Consider the following 18,721-nt stretch of genomic DNA (forward strand, 5'->3'; position numbering starts at 1 on the left):
TTTAGCCTTCTTGGGACTATCATTTCACATTGCCACACCTCACACCTCGATGTATGGATGCATGTGATCCCTCTGCCCACTTGGCTCGAAATTTCCCCCTAATGGAGGTCTCTGCATGAGTGGATGCCTCCACTCAGTCTCCTCTCAACGTCTCCAGTTGTGGATACTCCACAACCTCCTGAAGCTGCTTCACCAATTGTGACTCCTCCACAATTGTCTGAGACTTCTTCTGGTGCAGCATGTTGAGAGGTAATGTACTCTCACTCTCAACCACCAAGTTTCTTACATTTTCCTTGCTCCTCAAGGCTTTGCAAGCATCTTGTACCTCAAGTTTATACAGGTTCTTGGCTAGCACACCAATCTGTTTCATCTTTCCCGCCGTCATGAAATTTTGAAGAAAAAGACTTGATTTTAAATCAACGATATCTCCCTCATCCGAACTCCGATCTAGCCAATTGTTTTTTTGAATTTGGGTATTTTCCGCAAGGAATCTAGATCTGCTATTTGTTTCTGAAAATTTTGCACAAAAATTTTCAGATCCGCTCTGCAAACTCGCAGCCCAATTTTTCTTCTTTACTTAAAATTTTCTTCTCCGTATAATGTTCACTGCTTCAATCACCTTTGCTCCAATACCATGTAAAAATTCTCACTGTAGATTAACTTGATAATGCAATATACTAAAGAAAAATACTTAATCTACTTCTACCATCAAACTTGTGGAAGCTTAATCGATTTTGAAAAAGATCAAATAGAACACATATAACAGAGAAGAAGATTCAGTCACACATGAAACATAGAAGAATAACCCGAGGAAAGCCTCAGCCTAAAACCCTAATCTCTGTATTATCATACAAGTTGAAATATATTTAGTATTACAAAATGAATCAACTCTCAAGCTATCTTGCTCTCTCTGCAATCAAACTGCTTCTCATAAATAGTCAAAGGCTTCTCAAAAACCTCCTCCTCTGCCATCCAAGCCTCCTATTTCCTTGTGCAGTATTCCTTGGGGTCCATTGCTGCCACCTGTGTGAATTGGCCTCTTCACATGCTCGCTAACCTCTGATCTAACTATGCAATCGAGAAGGAGATAATTCATTCTGCATGGATGAGTTTCCTATATAGGAAAAATCCTCAAACTGATAGTACATTGTCCCTTCCTCTGATCTCAACTGGCTCTCTGATTGAACTAACACATAGGAGTTATTTATGAGAGAACATTCTGTTATCTGAAGTACACTAGTTACATGGATGCATGCATTAACTAACTGAACTCACAATTAGTTCAACAAACTATTTGAGCTAATTTAACTGGACATAACTCAGTTAACTGAGCTAACTAATTACAACTCAAAGTACAACTCATCCTGATCTCCTTAATTGAGGGATAAATTCCTTAATTAATTGGATAATTGTTGCATGTCCTCACATAGACTTCACGTTTGATTTTCTGAAACTAATTATCTCAATATGAATTAATTAATTATTTTACAAATAGCTGCTAAGATCAACTTCGAATTTTACTGCTCAATTTTAGTTCAGGGACTAACTAAAATTGGAATCCATCCCGAAATTCTATTTATAACAATGCTATTTATAGAAATGCTATTTTTAGCACTTCCATTTTTCATTCCTTGTTCCTATGTCCACCATTTGTACCTGAACTACTATTTATAGAAATGCTATTTTTAGCATTTCTTGATGCCATTTTCAACAGTATACCTAAATTAACAGAGCTTAAAATCAAATTGCATGAATTTCTTGATAAAGGTTATATTTGCCCAAGTGTGTCCCCTTCGGGAGCACTTGTTTTTTTCATCAGGAAGAAGGAAGGTACCCTATGATTATGTATTGGTTATAGATAACTTAACAAGTTAGTTTTTAAAAAAAATTATCCTTTGCCAAGGATCAATGATTTATTCGATCAAGTTAAGGGAGGCACCATGTTCTCTAAGATAGAATTGTGATATGGATATCATCAGATAAGAGTGGAGGAAGAAGATATTCCAAAAAAAACTTTTATAAAATGTTATTCTCATTATGATTTAGTGGTTTTTCCTTTTAGGCTTACCAATTCCCCAATGACTTCCATGAGTCTCATGAACGGTCTATTCCATCCATATGTTGATAAGTTTGTTATACTTTTTTTGACAATATTCTCATATATTCTAGAAATTTATAGGAACACAAGAAACATTTACAAATCATGTTACAAATATTAACAGAGCAATAGTTATATGCTAGATTCAGCAAATGTGATTTCTACAAATATTGGATACAATACTTACACCATGTGATTTCTTCGGAATGGATATTTGTAGATCCCGAGAAAATTATAATTATTATGGAATGGTTGGTTCCTACTAATGTTGCAAACATCTAATCCTTTATGGGCTTAGCAGGGTATTGTCGTCGTTTGATTGAGGGATTGTCTCAGATAGCTTATCCTATAATGACCCTACAAAAGAAGTGAAAAAAATTCAAATGGACTTCTGAATGTGAGCATAGTTTTGAGTTATTAAAGCATTTATCAACCACTTACCGAGTAACAAAAATCATAGATCTAGAAAAGGAATTTCTGGTATGTCCTACTGCTTGTCAAGAAGAAGTGGGAGGAGTGCTAATGCAAAAGGGTAAAGTGATTTTTGACGAATTGAGGAAATTGAAGGAACATGAGCATAGCTATTTTGCTTACGATCTGGAATTAACCGTGATAGTGCACGATTTAAATGTATGGAGGCGTAATCTATTGGGCACAAAATTTATGTTAATGACAGGCCATAGTAGCTTAACCAGTTTATTTAAACAACCTCATTTGAATGCATGAAAATCAAGATGGAAAACCTTTTTAGGTGAATTTGATTTCGATATTAAAAATCTTAAAGGAAAGGAAAATCGGGTGGTAGATGCACTCACTAAGAAATCACATCAACTCTATGAAATTTCATATAGTCAAGTGGAATTCTATTTCTCAAATCAGATTAGGGAATCTACTAACAATGTCTGAGAATATAAGTTTTATGGTAGCAAGCCAATCAGATAAATAACTCAAAACAACAAGCCAATTACACAATAAATGAAGACAATATGTAAACCTTCAAAGGAAGAATATATGTTCACAATCAGAAAGTTGTTAAATTATTTAATTTGGATGAATTTCATAAGAGAACCTATGTTTCCGACCTGTGGTATCAAAAACTCTATTATGCAATTAAAAAAAATTATTTTTGGCGTGGAATGAGAAGGGGTATCATAGAATATTTAGCCAAATGTTTGGAGTGTCAGCAAGTTAAAGTTGAATATCAACATCCATCGGTACTACTTAATCCCTTAACCTTCCTATAATGGAAGTGGGAGGTAATTGTATTGGATTTCATCACCAGACTACCTAAAACTCAAAGGCAAAATGATTCAATCATTGTCGGGCTTGGTAAATTGAGTAAAGTAGCCCACTTTATTTCTATTCAATCAACCTAGAAAAATTTACAGATTCAAGATTTTTAGGCTCCATGGGATGCCTAAGGTTATGATTTATGTCCAAGATGTAAAATTGGGATCTAATTTTTGGAAAACTCTTTTCACCGGTTTAGGTACTCAAGTTCAGTTTTGCACTGCCTATCACCCGTAAACAGATAGGAAAACAGAGTGACTAAACCAACTGTTGGAAGACATGTTTCACATGTATGTAATGCAACAACCAAATAAATGGGATGAATATCTTCACTCTGTGGAATTTTCCTATAACAATAGTTACCATGACTTTTTGAAATTGAGCCCTTTTGAGGTTCTTTATGGAAAAATATGCAAGACACCCATCAATTGGAAAAACCGAAAGGAAAAATTAATGTTGGGGCCTGTTAACAGAAATGGAAAGCATTATGAAGAAAATTTGACAGAATTTAAAAGTTGCTAAGGATAAACAAAAGGATTATGCAAAGAAGAAAAGAATGTATAGAGAATTACAGGTGGGAGATCATGTTTATATTCGGGTATGACCCCAGAAAATCACTTTGCAATGGAAAATATGTTTAATGTTAGCCCCTAGATATTGTGACCTGTTCCAGATACTAGAAAGGATTGAACCTCTTGTATACCAGTTAGCACTAAATAGCCGCATAGGAATCCATAATGTGCTTCATGTATCCTTATTAAAAGACTAATTATATGATTTTAGACACATTATTAATTTGCAAGAATTATAGGTAAGAGTTAAACAATTATTTTTTTTATGATGGATGAACTTAGCTTAATATTAAACATTAATGACATGATTATGTTGTGAAACAGGTGGAACCAGACAAAGAATACTTGGTAGGCACCATCCATATTCTCGAGTGGAGATAAATAATGCTACGAACGTGAGACATCACCCAAGTTAAAGTGAAATGGAAGCACTTTAGCCAAGAGGAGGCTGCGTTGGAAGATGAAGGCTAGATGTAAACATCATATCCTTGAATACTTGGTAGGGACCCTCCATATTTGTGAGTGGTGATAAATAATGCTATGAAGGCAAGCCGTCGCCCAAGTTAAAGTGAAATGGAAGCACTTTAGCGAAGAGGAGGCTGCCTCGGAAGATGAAGGCTAGATGTAAAAATCATATCCTTATTTGTTCCAGGAAAAAGAAAAGAAAAAAACACCCAGGAAGGTGTCCGACTCAAGGGGGGAAGTTGTAACACCCATGAGCATGGGACAATTGGCATAATTTTATTAACATTTACTCTCATTTTATTATTACTTGAGTTCACTAAACAATTTAGTATTCAGTTAAAGACATTTCGAAATGAATAAAGGAAAGAAGAACATTTTGTTCATTTGTTTTAAATGTTGTTAAATTTTGTTTAGTTAAGGAAAGACATGAAAAACTTGAGGAGGATCTTGGCTTCGAGGTACTTAAAGGAAACAATTACTCACTTCCTCCGGGAGGATAAAAGGAAACAAGAAAAACAAAAATTCTCTCTAGAAGGAGAGAATAGGGAGAATGACAAGATGCAATCAGGAAAGAAAAATGTTGAGAAGGGTCTTTGAGATCATGGAAAGAAAATTGCTGAGAAGGGTCTTTGAGATCACGTACTAACCAGGGAAAACCCTGAAGAGGCACAGATTGGATTGGACTAGAATCCCCAAGTCCTATAACATCTTGATCTTTAACTAGTCTCGAAACGATGAGGCTCAAGGGGAGGCCCTCATGTGATTCCAACACTCACTGGTTGGGTGGTTGGCTAGTGAATTTCCTTGTTAGAATTCCATAAGAATAGGGTTGAACAAATAAATATTAGATTTATGGATTTTTTCTCTATCTTCTAAACACTTCTGTTTTTATAAATACTGAAATGCAAGATTATTTATCTTGAGTATTTATGTATTTTACAGAATTTGAAAAGAAAAAATATATCTCTGTTATACAACTTCTAAATGTGATATTATTCCTTTATTTGTAAATATACCTTGATCGAACACTTTAATCTCTTGTTCCATTAGAATAATGGTATGGATGTTTTCTTAAAATACCACACGATGTAGCAGAGGTTAAGTAACTAGTAAACATAAAGAGATTACTGTCATTAAGCGGGATGGATTCATGTTTCAACCGATAACAACGGTGAGTAACAATGCACTATTAGGTTGCTTATAATGAAAACCTTGAATGCATAACCCTTCTGGGGTATATCTTAATATGTAATAAAATAGAGGAAAACACAGAACTAAGAACATACAGAGTGGATATCCATTAGAATAATGTGAAAGAATCATATATGTTGACCCACAAGAATGTAAAATATGTGTGAACGTAATTGTAAAGGAAGTATGCAACAATTTAAATGTCCTGAAGAAAAGGAGTCACTTTTCCATAATTAAATTGTTACTTTTTTAGTTATTTAGCTTCAGAATTTGTTACTTCGACGAGACACGGAAGTATGTTCCCATAATAATCCAAATTCTATATAAATAATCTAATACCAAACACCTCATGGGTAGAGAAAAAACCCTGCTGGATGCAAGAGTCTCTATGTCGGGTGGGTAAGGCCATACATTAATGAATAATACTAATTATGTAGGGACAGAAATGATAAAAGAAAAATCCAGAAGTTGCAATGAAAACTACTAACTGAAACCTCAATCATTAACACAGGATTATATCATGATGTTCTCAACAATAAAAAAAAACATATTCAGGCAATTGATGTTCAAAAGTGGTCGAGCGACTGGAAAAACAACAAAATAACGCAACTATTCATAACCATGACTACAACATTAACAATATTTTAGTTATAAAATGTAAACCCCATTTGGGGAAAATTGTAATACATGCTTGTGGAAGAAGCTTAATTACGAACTACAGGATCAATGCATCCTCTACCCTTCAGTAGAAACAATCAAATCCTCAACAACTAATAAGACCTGAGGAACATTAGATTTTTCCAAGTGAACCTGGAATGGTGATTGAGCCACACACTTGAACTGGAAGTGCGCCCTACAGGGGAGTTGTAACCTGCATTTGATCGAAAACAACACTATTATCAGAAAGAAAAAAAACCTATGTAGCAAAAGCGAAAACTGTCTATTGTGGCTGCAAATAAGGGCAATACCTTGAGGGACTGTGTTGCTTGTTGGCAGCCACCAAGACTCGAGAAACTCCATTTTGTCGGGTAGGTAACCTTGCAAGCATAGAAACACTCAGGGACTCAAGCCTGCAATGAATATATAACACCAGAATTCTTTTGGGGGTCAACATTATAGGAAAGAAAAGGTTACCTAGGCACCGACGTCGAGGTTTCATTGACCACTCTGCACAAAAACCGCAAAACTTTCGATGTGGTGCAAAGCTCGCCTGGAGAGATGGAGAGATGAAAGGACTAAATGACAAACAAAACGATCGGTCGTGTGTGGTACCGTTACCCTATATCCCATCCGAGGAAGGAGCGATATCATATTAGAAGATAAGAGATCCACGACAGGAAGGTAACCATGTGTCAAATGGTTTTTGCCAGTTACGAACCTGTCCCAAGGACAACTCGAGGTCACACTTCGTGAAAGTTCGATGATGCAAACCAAAGTGTATGAATGTATATCATAACAATGGTTGATGTTCTCTCAGTTAAAATCAAGCCTAACACCGATCTGGAGAAAAAGTTGACAATAATAGAAATCATAAATATATATTTATTGACATGAGTTAATTAAAATGAATTAAGTGTAATTTTTATTATCATTCCATATTGACATGAGTTCATTAAATATGCATCAAGTATGATATCTGGTGAACCTGTATAGCATATACCATCTGAGGGTTAAAGATCTCGCATATGCATCAAAATCATGCAATATATAACAATCCGTATGAACTAAAGGGAATATTATTTTTTTTTGCTGTTGTGATATGTATATTTTTTTTTATATATATTTCTTTGAACATGTTAAAATAGTTTACAATGATCATAAAAAAATTTGGAGCATCAAAAAAAATTATACTCAGACATTAAAAGTTATACTTACAATCCAAAAATTAGTATATATCTATCATAACCATGGATCTAAATTAGTATATATCTATTATAACCATGGATCTAGCAAGAATAAGAATATAGAGATATCAAAACATGAAATATTTTACTTATGGTTGAGAGTGATTTTACCACTTCTCCTTAGTATGGCCCTTCAGAATGAGATTATATACATTTTATAATATTTAGAATTAAACAAACCAATCATGTATATTCATTATTTTTTATTATATCTAATATTTTTTTAATATTTTAATTTTAATTTTAAAAAGTCATATATCTACTAAATATTGACTATGGACATACTTACCTGTCTCTGTTATATAAGTTTTTAAAAATAAAATTTTAAGTTATTTTGTTATGTGGTGTGTGACTAGTTATGATTGCTTTAAATATAAATGATATAAAAATTTTACACTGATAATAGAGTAATATTGTTTTTACTAAATACATATTTTATATTTATTATAGTTAATAAATAAATTTATTAAGAGACAAAATTCTTCAGAAAATTTTGAAAATGTAATAAGATAATCTAAGTGATAATTTATCAGGATAATTAATGATAAAGAAAACTAGGTAAAAGAGTAACACTTCTTTTCTACCAATTTGAAATCTGATAGGAAAACACACACATATGTAATTCTAATGTCTCATATAGTATTTAATAGTTTGAAAATGAATATTAATTACTATAAAATTAAAAAAAAATAGTATTTCACAATGAAACTTGACTTCACAAACGACAAAAAAAAATTAAACTTTTAATTTCTTAATAGCAAAAATCTCTTTAACCATAACAAGAAAATTATTTCATTAACTTTTTATTTTTAAATTATATTATTTTAAATTACATTTTTTTCAAAATAAGTTTAGATATATCTCTATATGAAATATTTTAGAAACGCCAAATTATAAAGTGATTTCAATTCATATATTTCAAAATTTAATTATACCATATAGATATTTTATTGTTATTTTATTTTATTTTTTAATATATTTTTATATCTTTAAAAAAATATTCAAATAATACTTTGAAACAAAAACGGTTTATGAACCATATTAGTTGGTTGGTTCGAAAAATAATGCTTTGAAATGAAACTAATTTATGAACCACATTAGTTAGTTCGAAAACCAACCAAAATCATTCAATGTGATTTGTTTTAAAAATATTTTTAATATTCAACTTTACATTATTACATATGTATAATATTAAAGTTATAAATAACGTCTTTCCTTAAAATATATATTATATTCCGAAATAAAAAAAGAGATATATTTTTACAATTTGCTGACATAACTTGAGCATATTCGTTTGCATTTAGAATTGTCTTTTCATTAATATTTTAGTTATTTTTATTTTAAATATATATATTATATAAATTTATTCTTTCTTTCTATAAAATTATAATTAATTCTATTTTAAAATTGATTTTATTTAATATTATTATAAAATATGTTTTAAGATGTGTAAGGTGTTGTGAATTAAAAATTAAAAATTGTTATAGTTATTTTAAATTAAAATTATGAAGGGAATACTCTTAGCATATGTTTAGTCTTAATGCTTATCAACGATTGTGTTATATAGTTTGTTAGGTTGCATTGACTTTTAATAAATTTTATAAACTATATTAGTGCCACTTGTTCCCTACCCACAAGTTTCCTACAGATTTGAGATTATTACAATTCTAATAAGTTCATATTCTAATGATATGAGGAACTTAATATATAAGATTCTAATAAGTTCGTTTTCTAATTAGATTTGGAAATTAATATATAAACAAATTTTATTTAGCAAAATGATCCATTTTACATTAAGGTGTGTAATTCTTTTTTTTTTCAAGTTGAAATTGACACATAACCCTTTAATATATGATTAATCAGATAAATGTGTATATTGGTAGGGCATTCTTCTTATTGCAATAATTTATTTGTTACAATGATTTTTTTTATATTTATATTTATAAAACTTTAGGCTATATCACCCCTATGAATATTTTTAATGTAAATGTATTAGTAAATATATAATAGGTAAAATTTGAATAACAAATTCAAAACGCTCATTAAAACGATTATATCTTATAAAGGAAAATATAAAATGAGACTAAATTTTATAGAAACATACAAATAAATAAATAGAAGATTAAATAATACTAAAATAAATTTTGATCGAAAAACTAATATAAATGATAAAAATAGTTATATAGTGTTAAAAGAACATTATATAATTGTTATAATTGAAAATAAATTCTATTAAAAAAGAAAATTTTAAATATAAAATATGCGAAACATTTCACTATATTTCAGTAAAATATACGAATTAGCACGGATTTTCCTGGTGCTCGCCTTAAACCATTGAAACCATTATTAATGACAGAACTGGTTCTCCATGTGAATTTATAGCCATACTCTATGGGGCTGTGGCTGAATTATTGGATGATGAGCATTAGCCGTCTCAACATGGCGGCCAACACCAGCAGCGCGTTGATGCTCGGAACCTTACTGTGTTCTGCCTTAAATTCGTTATTGTAAACTCTGGTATGTCCAAAACACCATCCGTTTAACGCGTAGACTCGTTAAGAACGATGGATTTCTGACGTATGTTAATTAAATCTATTAATGCAAATTTTGGCCATTCAAAGTTTAGTCATTCAACACGATGGATTTCTGGCGTATGTGAAGATTTCCTCAAAATGCTCATTTTATTATAGATAACTATACTGTGTTAAGGGGGAACGGTGTCAACTATATCATAGCCGTAATTGTAATGAGAAAGAAAAAAAAGGAGTGAGGTCTGTTCTGCATTGCCGACATCAAAGTTCGGCATGTGAAAGTAACCAACTCTTGCCACGTGACCTTTTCGTAACTTTGTCGTGCATTTTATTTTTTCGTGCACGAAAAAATATTTCTAATAGTTATCCCCGTCATCAAAATCCATTGTATTTAAGTGTTCCGGACACTCATATGAAGGGAAGAGAGTTAATGGACACCGACATTTTGTCTTCTCCTCTTTCATTCAGTATGCTGGCAAATGCGTTTCGTACTGCCCCTGAAATTCAATGCACTAATGGTTCCATAGGCTTCGGTAGCTGGGTAAGCGATTTGAAAAGAAATAGAAAAACTTCATTGTCCCTTTGAAAACAATAAAATTGCAGCTCTCACATCGTGCCTGATGAGCGTCAAGCGGATCAGTGTCTAAATAAGTCAAACATAGTTTTGTTCTTAAAACGTGAAGGCATTTATTTGCTTATGTAGACATTCACATCGGCTCATGATGAGTCTACATAATTTGCCGATTGAAATTGGACATAGATTGAAAATAACTAACTCTTGCCACGTGACCTTTTCGTAACCTTGCCGTGCATTTTATTTTTTCATGCACGAAGAAAGATTTCTAATAGTTATCCCCGTCATCAAAATCCATTGTATTTAAGTGTTCCGGACACTCATATGAAGGAAAGAGAGTTAATGGACACCGACATTTTGTCTTCTCCTCTTTCATTCAGTATGCTGGCAGATGCGTTTCGTACTGCCCCTGAAATACAAAGCACTAATGGTTCCATTCGCTTCGGTAGCCGGGTAAGCTATTTGAAAATAAATAGAAAAACTCCATTGTCCCTTTGAAAACAATAAAATTGCAGTTCTCACATCGTGCCTGATGAGAGTCAAGCGGATCAGTGTCTAAATAAATCAAACATAGTTTCGTTACTAAAACGTTAAGGCGTTTATTTGTTTGTGTAGAGATTCAAATCACTGAAAAAAATAGATTTTATTTATTTTTTTTTTAATACGATCAATTTTAAAATAAGATATATTAGCACACTCATATTAGTAAATATGATTGATGTAGATTCAAGATGTATATCAATCATATACACATTTATATTAAGAAATATGATAAATATAATCATATATACCATTACATTAGTAAATATAATTTTAAAATATCTAGATTTAATATTAATATAATATTAAAATTTAATATTAATGATAATATTAAAATTCATCTTAATAAATATATAAAAATAAAAAGAATAATAATAATAATAATTAATTATTGTTAATAATTATTTATTAATTACTAATTAAATAATAATTAATTAGTAATTACTTAATAGATAATAATTAATTGGAGTATGGTTGACTTTAGTTTATTTTCATATTTAGACATTTTTTGTGACAATGAGATGTTGGTGCATGGTTGATTATGGCTGATTTTCATATTGAAAGAATATTTTTCACAATGTGGCATTGGACCATGGTTGAGAATAAATGATCGTGCTTGATCATGGTTGATCAATGTTGACCATAACTAACCATGGTTGACCACGATTGATTATGGTTGAACATTATTGATTTCCATATTGAGAAAATCTTTGTCACACCCCCAAGGGATTAATATTATAAACCTTAAAATAAATATTTTTAACCCTAAAATAAACATTAAACCCTAACATTAATATTATAAACCTGATGATTAATATATAAACCCAAGGCATTAACACTAAAACCTAAGGGATTATAAACAAGGGAATAACATCGAAGCCTAACATTAATATTAAACCATAGAAATATAAACCCTAGAATTAATAAACCTATGGAATTATTCTTATAAGCCTAAGGTATTATAAAGTGAAGGGATCAAATATATTAAATCCTAAGCTTAATGTTATAAACCTTAGGCTTAGTATTAAACGCTACAAATGTAAACCCTGTGATTAATATTAGAAACCCTATGGAATAATAAACCCAAGGGATTAATAGTAAAACCCCGAGGATTATAAACCCAAGAGGATAATAAACCCAAGCCTTAAATACTAAAACCCCAAAGGATTATAAACCAAAGGAACAATATGAAACACAAGTGATTAATATTATAAATCCAAGGTATACAAACACTAACATAAATATTATAAATCCCAAAATAAACATGGTTAACCATGGTTGATTTTCATATTGTGACAATACTTGTCACAATGCAACATTGGATCTTGGTTGACCATGGTTGCTTTTCATATTGAGAACATATTTGTCACAATACAATGTTGTACCATGGTTGGCCATGATTGATATTATAAACCCGATTATAATCCCAAGGGAATAACATTAAACCCCAAAAAATAATATAAACCCAAGCTATATAAACACTAAAATAAATATCGCATAACAAGATGTGTGATAAATGTGAAGTGAAACTCTCTCTAAATAAGCCAAACATAGTTTTAGTATAGGGTGAGTGGACCTAATGGTTAAGAGCATGTATTTGCTGCCAAGATGTTATAGGTTCAAAACGAGAATGGGGTAAACTAACTATGCCTCGGCAGACTTAACAAAATAAAACTTTTGTCCAACAAACAAAAAATCCCATACACCAATTTAGTGTTTCACTTAATAATACCCTTAAAATCAGATGATAATAATAATAATTACTCAGTCATTTATTTATTTAAAAAAGAGAAAACTTATGCCGATTATATATTTCAAACCCGTGAAACCTTTTCACCTATGAGCACTTCGATTTTTATCTAAATGTAGGATAAATTTCAAAATAAGATATATTAGTACAGAACTGCAAACATTATCAAAATCTGTAGTCACTTTAAAGTACATCTAAGCGTTTGAGATTAATATAAAGGTACGTTACTATCAAAATTACGTATTCGCTCCAAATCGGATCGAAACTTTTGAAATTCCGAAAACTTAGGCTAGTTAAACGGCGTCGGAATTTATTTCTTGGGATTAAAAAAATATTTCCATATAACTTTTAATTTAATAGTTTCAAAAAAACAATATAAAACGAGGAGACAACTCATTTAATCTTGTTCCTCGCACAATCAACCAATTTAAATTTATTAATCAATTTATTAACCTTCATATGACTGTAACTGATTTAGATCTGTTTAAGGTTCCTCCTTTCATGTAGTCATACATGGTATGGGTACTGTACAGGTAAGAGGGTCATCGGGGTAAATAAGCTTATTCTACTTGTAAAATCTGGACGGGAATTGGGATAGATCAAAAAGTGGAATTTCAAAATTAATATTTTTAATCCATGAAATACACTTGGTGATCACAGTGATTAAGCAATATATTGCGTACTCATTATGCGCGTATTTGTTTTTAAATCTCTCTAATTGCAAATCATGTGCTTATAAATTTTAATATTTTATTCCAGATTTCAATATGAAGTGTGAAAAGACAAAAATGCATGGATACTTTACTATAGTCGGGGCTTGACTGCCAATTGCTGTGAAATTTTTTAAAAAACAAAGCATGGAGGCTTGGAACTAGAGCATGAAATTGTCTTCCATGCTTTTATTGTTATCCATATCTTTTAAAATCATAAACACTTTTGGAATGATGGTTCTCGAAATGTTTTACGAAAGGTTTATGGTCATGTTGTCTCCAAATAGGTAATCTAATTAGATTCACTAATAATATTTGGTTATTTGTTATAGAATGAAGATAAGGGAAATTTTATCATCTCCTTTAAAGAATACGTAACTATTATCCAAATTAATTATTTAATTTTAAATTTATTTTTTTTTGGGTTAAGTTCGATATTTTTTTTTTCTTCTATTTATAAACAACAAATTTAGATGGTATATGTGAGATAGGTAGTTTCAATTGGTACAATGGGAAACTTAGTGTCTTGGCCACTTATCCTCATTATAAGTCATCCAAAAATAGTAAAGTATCAGTCATTTTAACTAAGCCAGATAAATATCAGTTTCATGGTAAGATGCTATATGTCTATCTATCATAAGCATGCATATTTTAAAGTAAATGCTACCCGTAAAAAGAAAAAACACCTAGGAAACTCGCTATTCTTGTTGTTCTTCTAAAGCTGAGTAGACTAGTGTCAGGTTCTTGGCACAGTCACCGGGCATCTCAGCTAGTTAGATGATGCAAGGGATGTGCCCTTGAATTCTGTCGAGGCGAATTTCCTTCTTGTGAAGTTGAAATTGAATTTGCTGCAAATATTTTTTATAGTTAAGCATGTCTTACAGAGTCAGTGCCATCCCCACTGATATTTGTTCCATTGCTTTCCTCATAAGGCTCTTCATAAGCCAGTATAGATAAAGGGTTTGTTTAAACTGGGTTATTCTGCCTTTGGTGTTCCCAAGATTCGGGATTATAGTCCGCCAGTTCTCCATCTCCACCTCAAATTCACCTTCATGTTTAATTTCCCCCTCCCATTCTTCCAATAACTTTCCGACGCCAACATTTGTTCCCTCCCTATAGGCCGATGCATCTTCCCTGATCACATGTTCTATCGGTTTGCTACCTCTTCTTGGTTTCGAGGTGCTTGGGCGATTTGACCGTGCAGGCTCCCTATCACGTCTTCCGCGCCCTCTTCGTCTCACCGGCCAAGCCATCTCCACTTTGTCCACTCACTATTCAAAGGCATGGTCAATTAACCTCTAGTGTTGCATTTCAGTACCACCATTATGCTTATTCTTTGGTATATCCCTAATGCTTTAGAAGACAAACCCAGGTTGGATGATAGCCAGTTCAGGAAATGAGGCCAATCATCTTTCCTTGTCGTGCTGCTCTTTGTTCCCTTCCCCATACCACTCATACATAGTTCAGTTAACCCACCCCTCACGCAGTCAAGCAAGAGTTCCCCTTCCCAAGTGAGTCTTACCATTCCCATCTTCCCAGTCAAGGGTTCCCAATAAGGGTTGAGCCTTCCCATGCCCCTCTGTCCAGTTAAGTTTTGTCACTCCTCTACTTTCCCTCATGCCTACACTTCCCCATTGCATTGCTTCTAGCACTCCACCCGCATATTCATGCGAATTCACTATAATGCACTCATGAGAAGATTCCCATATACTGGCCCAGTCAACACTCAGGGCTCTCAAAGCCATAACACTGAGCCAGACTGCAGCCAACCCAAGCCTGTGGTGCTCTCCCTAGCTAGCCCCCTAGTTCCCCTCCACTAGCTTCTCCCGAACCCCCCATCCATAAAAAATAGCGTCACCATAGCAAGGGGATTGTAGGACCAAGAAACATACCCGAATCCGCTTCACTGATGTCGTTGATGGTAGCTCCACCTACATTCTCCAGTGCTCCAACTCCCACCAACGTTCACAACAATGTGGTTACCCTTCTCCTGACTTACCTTAACTCGACAATCTAGCCTATCATATCCCCTGTCCTTCCTTACATGCATCGCCTCCCACCTTGTCCACTACAACAAAACCAGCGATTAGCGTCCCTTTTTACTTCTTTTTTTGCATCTAGAGCCCATTTTTGGTGCTATTTGCATCCATTTATCAAATATGGTGCAAAACTTGACACAAAATTTGCATCAAGTTTTGCACCAAATCTTACACAAAGTTTAGCACCAGGTATTGCAATAGGTTTTGCACCACGTTTTGCACCAAATTTTATGCCAAGTTTTGTATCATCCTTTACACCAGGTTTTGTTCCAGGTTTTGCATCAAGTTTGGCACCTAATTTTGTTTGACATACTTTTGCATCCTCATTTGCATCCACTTTTTGCACCTACACTTGCATCAACTTTTGCATCAACTTTTGCATCGACTTTTGCATCCTTTTTTGCATCATTTTTTAAATCATTTTTTGCATCCATTTTTTCATCCATTTGTGCATCCCTTTTGCGCCAAGTTTTACATCATGTTTTGTGTCTAGTTTTGCATAAAATTTTGCATCTACTTTTGTTGCATCCACTTTTCCCTCTTGTTTGGCATCCATATTTACATCCTCTTTTGCATCTATTATTGTACCCACTACTGCATCTAATATTTTTGTGCCACAATTAGCGCCTAGTTTGGCACCTCCTTTTGCACCCACTTTTGATTATAATTTTGCATCCACGTTTGCATCCTCATTTGCGTCTAGGTTTAAATCAACTACTACATCTATTTTTGCATCCTTTTTTGTATCCAATTTTGGACCGGGATTTGCATCGGGTTTTGTGTCTCGTTTTGCATCTACTTTTTCATCGACTTCTATTGCATCCACTTTTGCACACAATTTTGCATCCACTGTTGCACCCATTTTAAATTTCACTTTTTGCATCCCTTTTTACATCTTCATTTGCATCATACTTTGATTCTTTTTTTGCATCTATCATTACATCCAATTTTGTTATGCCACAATTTGCACCATGTTTTTCACTCACTGTTGTATCCACGTTTGCTTCCAATTTTGCATCCATGTTCACATCCTCTTTTGCATCAAATATTGCATCTATTTTTGCATCCACTTTTATGTCAGGTTTATGCATTGGGTTTTGCATCTCGTCTTGTATCTACTTTTGCATCTACTTACATTATATCCATTTTTTGCATCCAATTTTGTTTTGCCTGTTGCATCAATGCTTGCTTCCACTTTTACATCCATTTTTGCATCTTATTTTGCATATTTTTTGTCTATTTTTACATCCACTTTTGTTGCACCATATCTTGCGCCTACCATTGCAACCACATTTGCTTCCACGTTTGCATCCCCTATTGCATCCACTTTTGTTTCATCCATTTTTGCATATACTTTTGTTTCCGTTGTTGCATCCACATTTGTTTCACCACAATTTGTGCCAAGTTTTACACCTACCATTGGACCCATGTTTGCTTCCACTTTTGCCTTCATGTTTGCATCCAAGTTTGCATTGACAACTGCATCTACTTTTGCATCCACTTTTGTGTCAGGTTTTTCATGTTGTTGTGCATCTACTTATGTTGTATCCACTTTTCATCCAATTTTACTTCTATTGTTGCCCCCATTTCTATGTTCGCTTTTGCATCACTTTTCCAACACTCATCATATTTTTTGCATTGATGATATTCCTTATGGCATTGACAATTATGAACAATTGATGACAATGTCAATAATATTGACAATGATGAAAATGAAGATGATGGCGATGACATGAATTGTGATTATGATGATAAAGACGATAGTGGTTACAATGACAATGATGATGATGGCAATGATTATGATGATGACGATGCTAATGACGTTGGTGAATCTTCCCAATTTTAGATGTTGTCATTGTCATAATCATAAGCATTATCTTTGGTGTCATGATCATAATTTCATCTAGGTCATCATCAAAAACAATAATGGCATGAATGATGATGATGCATGATTACAACAATGTCGATAGAAATTACATTAATGATGATGATGGGGATGATAAAAATGACAATGACGATGATAATGGTGGTGATGATGATCATCATCGATCATCTGTCAAAAATAGAGTTGTTATTTCTCTTACGTATATCAATGTGTCCTAAACAACCCTTTTCTAGCACTGATCACATTTTTTGGGTTGATGATATTTCTTACAACATCTACAATTATGAACAATTGCAAACAATGTCCATAATGATGATGATGATGGCATGAATGGTGATTATGATGATAATGTAATGATGGCAATAACAATGACAAGGATGATGGTGATGATGATGACAATGATTATGATAATGAGAATGACCTTACAATCTTATGGATTCGTGAACAATTACTAGTTTCAATACCATCTTCTGGATACGTATTACTATCATACTTTTTAAATTTTCTGTCTCTCTTGAGGTATCTTACTATAATGGTGTTGTCAACACTAGAAAGATATCTTGTTGTAATGGTGGTTCTAATGTTAGCACTAGCAAAGTTTAGTAGGGAGGATGCTACTACAAGAGGAATTCCTTCTAAGTGACTATGGCATTAAAAATGAGGCTTTATGGGCTGCTTGTTAACACATGTTCTCATGCTCATATAAAATTAATGTGAAAAGTTGCTTTAATTGGTTCCCATGCATAATTGATATTGATAATGGGGTGGTATAAAATTGTAATGGGCATATCCGTTAGTTAGTTATGATGGGTCAACAACATTGAAACCATCCAAGTGACATTTCACCTTGGAACAATCGTCGCTCGTGCGAAAACACGAAGTTTATGTAAATGAAAGTTGTGATTGTAGTGGAATTAAAACCATCGAGAAATATCAAAGAAGACGCTGCCTACCAGTTTTGAAAGACAACCAAGGCATTGAACAACTATTTGCGTTAGGATGTAGTGAGGGAATCGAAGGAAATTTGGCAGCCCTAAGTTGCCATTACTATTGCCAATCACACATTCAATAGTAACCATAAAAGGTAGCCACATATAAACAGAACTTCGAGGTGTGGACAGTCAGAATCTATTGTAATAGCTTTGACGTATATATAGTTTTGTGTTTAGATG

The sequence above is a fragment of the Pinus tabuliformis genome, chromosome X, assembly GCF_031772625.1.
Source record: "Pinus tabuliformis cultivar Carrire ecotype Pingquan chromosome X, CPIR1, whole genome shotgun sequence".
Classification (NCBI taxonomy): domain Eukaryota; kingdom Viridiplantae; phylum Streptophyta; class Pinopsida; order Pinales; family Pinaceae; genus Pinus; species Pinus tabuliformis.